At 42.7% G+C, this 5,240-nt stretch overlaps 1 pseudogene; it reads right to left on the bottom strand.

Annotated features, from left to right (window-relative positions):
- Positions 1-2,242: 2,242 nt before the first annotated feature.
- Positions 2,243-2,350, bottom strand: LOC131111092 (5S ribosomal RNA; annotated as a pseudogene).
- Between the last annotated feature and the right edge of the window lie 2,890 nt (positions 2,351-5,240).

The raw sequence follows: 5,240 nt of genomic DNA, 5'->3' as shown, positions 1-5,240 counted from the left end.
GTCGATGTTCTGCACATACTTTGTTGTTTGGCAGCTTGGGCCTCTCTTCCTTGAAAGGTCATTTCGTAATGTCCATTTGGCTTATGCTTGATGCCTTCTCTCATTGTCGTCAAAAACTTAATATCTTCTTGTGATATTAGAACATTTCACTGAACCTTTCAGTAAAGTCTGACTCAAATACTTTAAGTATTTCCGCTGGAGTGATAATTTCTTTAACCTGGGTTCTACAGACAAACTGAACCTCAGACTTGATCTCCAAAGATGGCTTGATAGCTGGAACTAGCTTTGCAGTTGTACATGTAGGTATATGAGATCTATTAGCTGGTATGTAACTGCTGGTGTAGGTTGTTGGGAGTTTTATTTTTGTGTCCGAGCCGATGCCTCTTACTTGTAGTCCTTGCACCCTTTCGCTCTTCACCACCTTAGTTTTTGATGTTATTGTGGATACTTTAAGTTTTACTGGCTCTTTCTTGATGCACAACATTTCAGCTACATTTTGCAAAATGAAAGTTGTGTCACTTTGACTGTCCAGTAAAGCATACACTAGAACTTCCTTGCCTGGTTCAGTTGACGTGGAAACATAGACTGGAACAATAGATGAAGTATGAGTTCCCTTTTCCTCTTGAACAACTCTGTTGGATGTAACTTGCTGCATTTCTATGGATTCAGACTGCTGGTTTTTCTCTCCTTTGTTTTCGTCTGTAGTGGTTTCATTTGTTGCTTGCCTTTTACTTCGTCCTTGTTCTTGAGCTCTCTTCTCACGGTCTTGATGAAGGCATGTGGGGTGACGTTTTCCACATAAGTCACACACACTCCTGGATGTACAGGCTTTGGAGTTATGATCATTCTTGAGACAACCAAAACATAACTTCTCCTGTTGTACAAACTTGAGTCTTTCTTCAACTGTTTTTTCCATCATTTGGCGGCACTTGTGGACAGTATGTCCCCGCTTCTTACAGAAAAGGCATGTGATGTTTGTTCTCTCACTTGCGCTAGTTGTGAAAGTCTTAGCACTTAAGTTTTGATTTCTTTGAAACTTGGACTGTTCTCGTTCTGTTGGCTTTGTTCTTTCTTGGTCAGTTGGCTTCATTACATTTAGTGATGTAATAGGATTGCATGCGATTCGAGCCTCCATGTTGAGAAATTGCACAAAATATCTGAAACATTTTGTGTTCGTCTTGATAAATTGTAACTTCTCTGTTCCAACGCGAGCTCAACCAATCTGGTAGTTTGGCAATAATCCTTTGGTTTTCTACACAGTCGTTTAGTGTTTGTAGGCCTTGAACATATGGCATAGCTGATTCCACACTGTTTAGAAAATCAACAAACTCGCGAAGATTGTCGCTGTCTTTGGGGCTAATTTTGTGCCATGCATATATCTTCTCACGGTATGCTTTGGCAACAATGAATGGATTACCAAATCTGTCTTCAAGTATGCCCCAGGCAGCATGATAAGCCGTTTCTGTTCCTGCAAGGAAATGGCCTTCAATAGCTCTCTTAGCAGTTCCTCCAACATACTTGTGAAGAAAGAACAGTTTTTCTCGAGTTGGAAAGTTTTTACGATCAATCAGAGCACAGAAAGACAGCTGCAGTCACATACCGGGTGACTTAAAAAAGAAACAGTCAGTTCATCTCTGCACGGTTCAGAGGCAATTAACCTGCAATTCTGGATTCCTAGACCATCCAAGAGCTTCTTTTTACCCTCCATATCCTTCATTGTGACTTCGTATCTATTTCTTCCTTTAAATCTGCATCCTGTCATGGTTCCACAGTTTAGAACAATTCCCTTGTCCAGTGGTGCAATGGCCCCCTCACCCACGACTTCCACTGCCACAGCTAATTGCCTAGGATAGGCAGCAGCCTTGTCTGATGGCTCCCTGGCTACCAGCTTGACTTGTGCTTGTTTAAAACAAAAAGTGCCCCTCCCCCCACCAGCCACAAATTTGGGGGGTGGGGGAGGACAGGGAGGGGGGAGCGGGCCCACTCCCTGAACATTCACAAAAGAGAATTTTTAAGAAAAAAAAAACACTTTCAATAGAAAAGAAAAAACTGAATATATCTCAAAAAATATCTCTCTGTGATCTACTCTGCAACTGCTCTCACCGTTTTTTTTCAGGGTAGTATGGCCGTAAGGTGCCAGGTCAACTGAAAAGATCCTATTTGAAGGTGATGCAGGCTAGACTCCAGAAAAAAAGTGTCAAACAGCGCCCTCTGCTGTCAGGCAAGAGCGAAAACCATAAAAAGCTTACAGCACCTGGTATTCCCAGGCGGTCTCCCATCCAAGTACTAACCAGGCCCGCCCTGTTTAGTTTCCGAGATTGGGGGGTTTCAGGGTAGTATGGCCGTAAGCTGCCAGGTCAATGTCAGGTTCTAACTCCTGTGACACTTTTAAAAAACACTTAAATACAGAAATACAGAAGAGACAGACAACAATATTCAAAGTTACTCGCAGCGAGGTGAGTGAAACCACATACCCAGTGACATGCCACTCCACTCTGAATATGCAGTTCACACTCCCCTCTTTTTATTCTCTTTTGGGGGTCTCTACTACATGGTCATGCAACTGTAAGGGTGGGGGGGGGGGGTAGAAGGCAGTTGCACGAGCTGTATTTGTTTGTCTATGTGAGTGTGTGTATGTGAGAGCAATTACTTTTAATGTTTTATGAGTTCTTATCTTTAACACATTCTTGCAGGGTTAACATGAGCATCTGCAGAGTTGCTGTTGGCGCATCCAGGCACCTCCAGGACCTGGGGGTCACTGGGGGTCTCTGATCAGGGTCACGGGAACATTCCTTCTTCAGCACATTCAAACACTTTCTATTGTCTTAGCAAATTGATATAAGGGTGATAACTAACAAAATAATACTTGTATCTACATTTTATTCTAACATTTCCCTCCTGTTTATCACGCTTTTATCTGCTTGCAGTCGCTCCTAGGCTGTCCTCTCGGTTTTTACTCGCAGGTCATCTTTGTCAGAAAATGTGCTTACACCTAAACGGAAGTGTTCTCGTCATCTGAGTCAAAGGACAAGTCAGAAACAAGTCAGGCATATCCATAATGGTTGTCCGAGTCATCATCACTGTCATCGCTGCCACCTGCCACCAGTAGGGGGTACATTTCATTTACCTTGTTGTCATTGGTGCCATGGCTAAATTCACAGTCCATGTGATTCTAACCTTCAAGATAGGGTTAGGGTATTCCCAGGTGGTCTCCCATACAAGTACTAACCACACCCCTGCTTAGCTTCCGAGATCTGACGAGATCGGGCGTTTTCAGGGTAGCATGGCCATAAGCTACCAGGTCAACTGAAAAGATCCTATTTGAAGGCGACGCAGGCCAAACTAGACTCCAGCAAAAAGTGTCAAACAGCGCCCTCTGCTGTCAGGCAAGAGCAGAAACCATAAAAAGCTTACAGCACCTGGTATTCCCAGGCGGTCTCCCATCCAAGTACTAACCAGGCCGGCCCCTGCTTAGCGTCTGAGATCGGACGTTTTTTCATTTTTTTATTATAGAACTTACAACAGTACATCACAGATCTGCGTTTTTTTTAATTATTATTTTTTTTAAATCATATATATATATATATATATATATATACAGTGAAGAAAATAAGTATTTGAACACCCTGCTATTTTGCTATTTCTCCCACTTAGAAATCATGGAGGGGTCTGAAATTTTCATCGTAGGTGCATGTCCACTGTGAGAGAGATAAACTAAAAAGAAAAATCCAGAAATCACAATGCATGATTTTTTAACAATTTATTTGTGTGATACAGCTGCAAATAAGTATTTGAACACCTGAGAAAATGAATGTTAATATTTGGTACAGTAGCCTTTGTTTGCTATTACAGAGGTCAAACGTTTCCTGTAGTTTTTCACCAGGTTTGCACACACTGCAGGAGGGATCTTGGCCCACTCCTCCACACAGATCTTCTCTAGATCAGTCAGGTTTCTGGGCTGTCGCTGAGAAACACGGAGTTTGAGCTCCCTCCAAAGATTTTCGATTGGGTTCAGGTCTGGAGACTGGCTGGGCCATGCTAGAACCTTGATATGCTTCTTACGGAGCCACTCCTTGGTTTTCCTGGCTGTGTGCTTCGGGTCGTTGTCGTGTTGGAAGACCCAGCCACGACCCATCTTCAATGCTCTGACAGAGGGAAGGAGGTTGTTCCCCAAAATCTCACAATACACGGCCCCAGTCATCCTCTCTTTAATGCAGTGCACTCGTCCTGTCCCATGTGCAGAAAAACACCCCCAAAGCATGATGCTACCACCCCCATGCTTCACAGTAGGGATGGTGTTCTTCGGATTGTACTCTTCATTCTTCTTCCTCCAAACACGCTTATTGGAATTATGACCAAAAAGTTCTATTTTGGTCTCATCTGACCATAAAACTTTCTCCCATGACTCCTCTGTATCATCCAAATGGTCATATGCAAACTTAAGACGGGCCTTGACATGTGCTGGTTTAAGCAGGGGAACCTTTCGTGCCATGCATGATTTCACATCATGACGTCTTAGTGTATTACCTACAGTAACCTTGGAAACGGTGGTCCCAGCTCTTTTCAGGTCATTGACCAAGTCCTGTCGTGTAGTTCTGGGCTGATTCCTCACCTTTCTTAGAATCATTGAGACCCCACGAGGTGATATCTTGCATGGGGCTCCACTCCGATTGAGATTGACCGTCATGTTTAGCTTCTTCCATTTTCTAATGATAGCTCCAACAGTGGACCTTTTTTCACCAAGCTGCTTGGTAATTGCTCCGTAGCCCTTTCCAGCCTTGTGGAGGTGTACAATTTTGTCTCTGGTGTCTTTGGACAGCTCTTTGGTCTTCGCCATGTTACAAGTTAAAGTCTTACTGATTGTATGGGGTGGACAGGTGTCTTTATGCAGCTAACGACCTCAAACAGGTGCATCTGATTCAGGATGATACATGGAGTGCAGGTGGACTTCTAATGGGCAGACTAACAGGTCTTTCAGGGTCAGAATTCTAGATGATACACAGGTGTTCAAATACTTATTTGCAGCTGTATCACACAAATAAATTGTTAAAAAATCATGCATTGTGATTTCTGGATTTTTCTTTTTAGTTTATCTCTCTCACAGTGGACATGCACCTACGATGAAAATTTCAGACCCCTCCATGATTTCTAAGTGGGAGAAATAGCAAAATAGCAGGGTGTTCAAATACTTATTTTCTTCACTGTATATATATATATATATATATATATATATGTAATTG

The sequence above is a fragment of the Doryrhamphus excisus genome, unplaced genomic scaffold (assembly GCF_030265055.1).
Source record: "Doryrhamphus excisus isolate RoL2022-K1 unplaced genomic scaffold, RoL_Dexc_1.0 HiC_scaffold_24, whole genome shotgun sequence".
Taxonomy (NCBI): Eukaryota; Metazoa; Chordata; class Actinopteri; order Syngnathiformes; family Syngnathidae; genus Doryrhamphus; species Doryrhamphus excisus.
The sequence above is the reverse complement of the archived record's forward strand: the minus strand, read 5'-3'. Positions and strand labels throughout refer to the sequence as shown.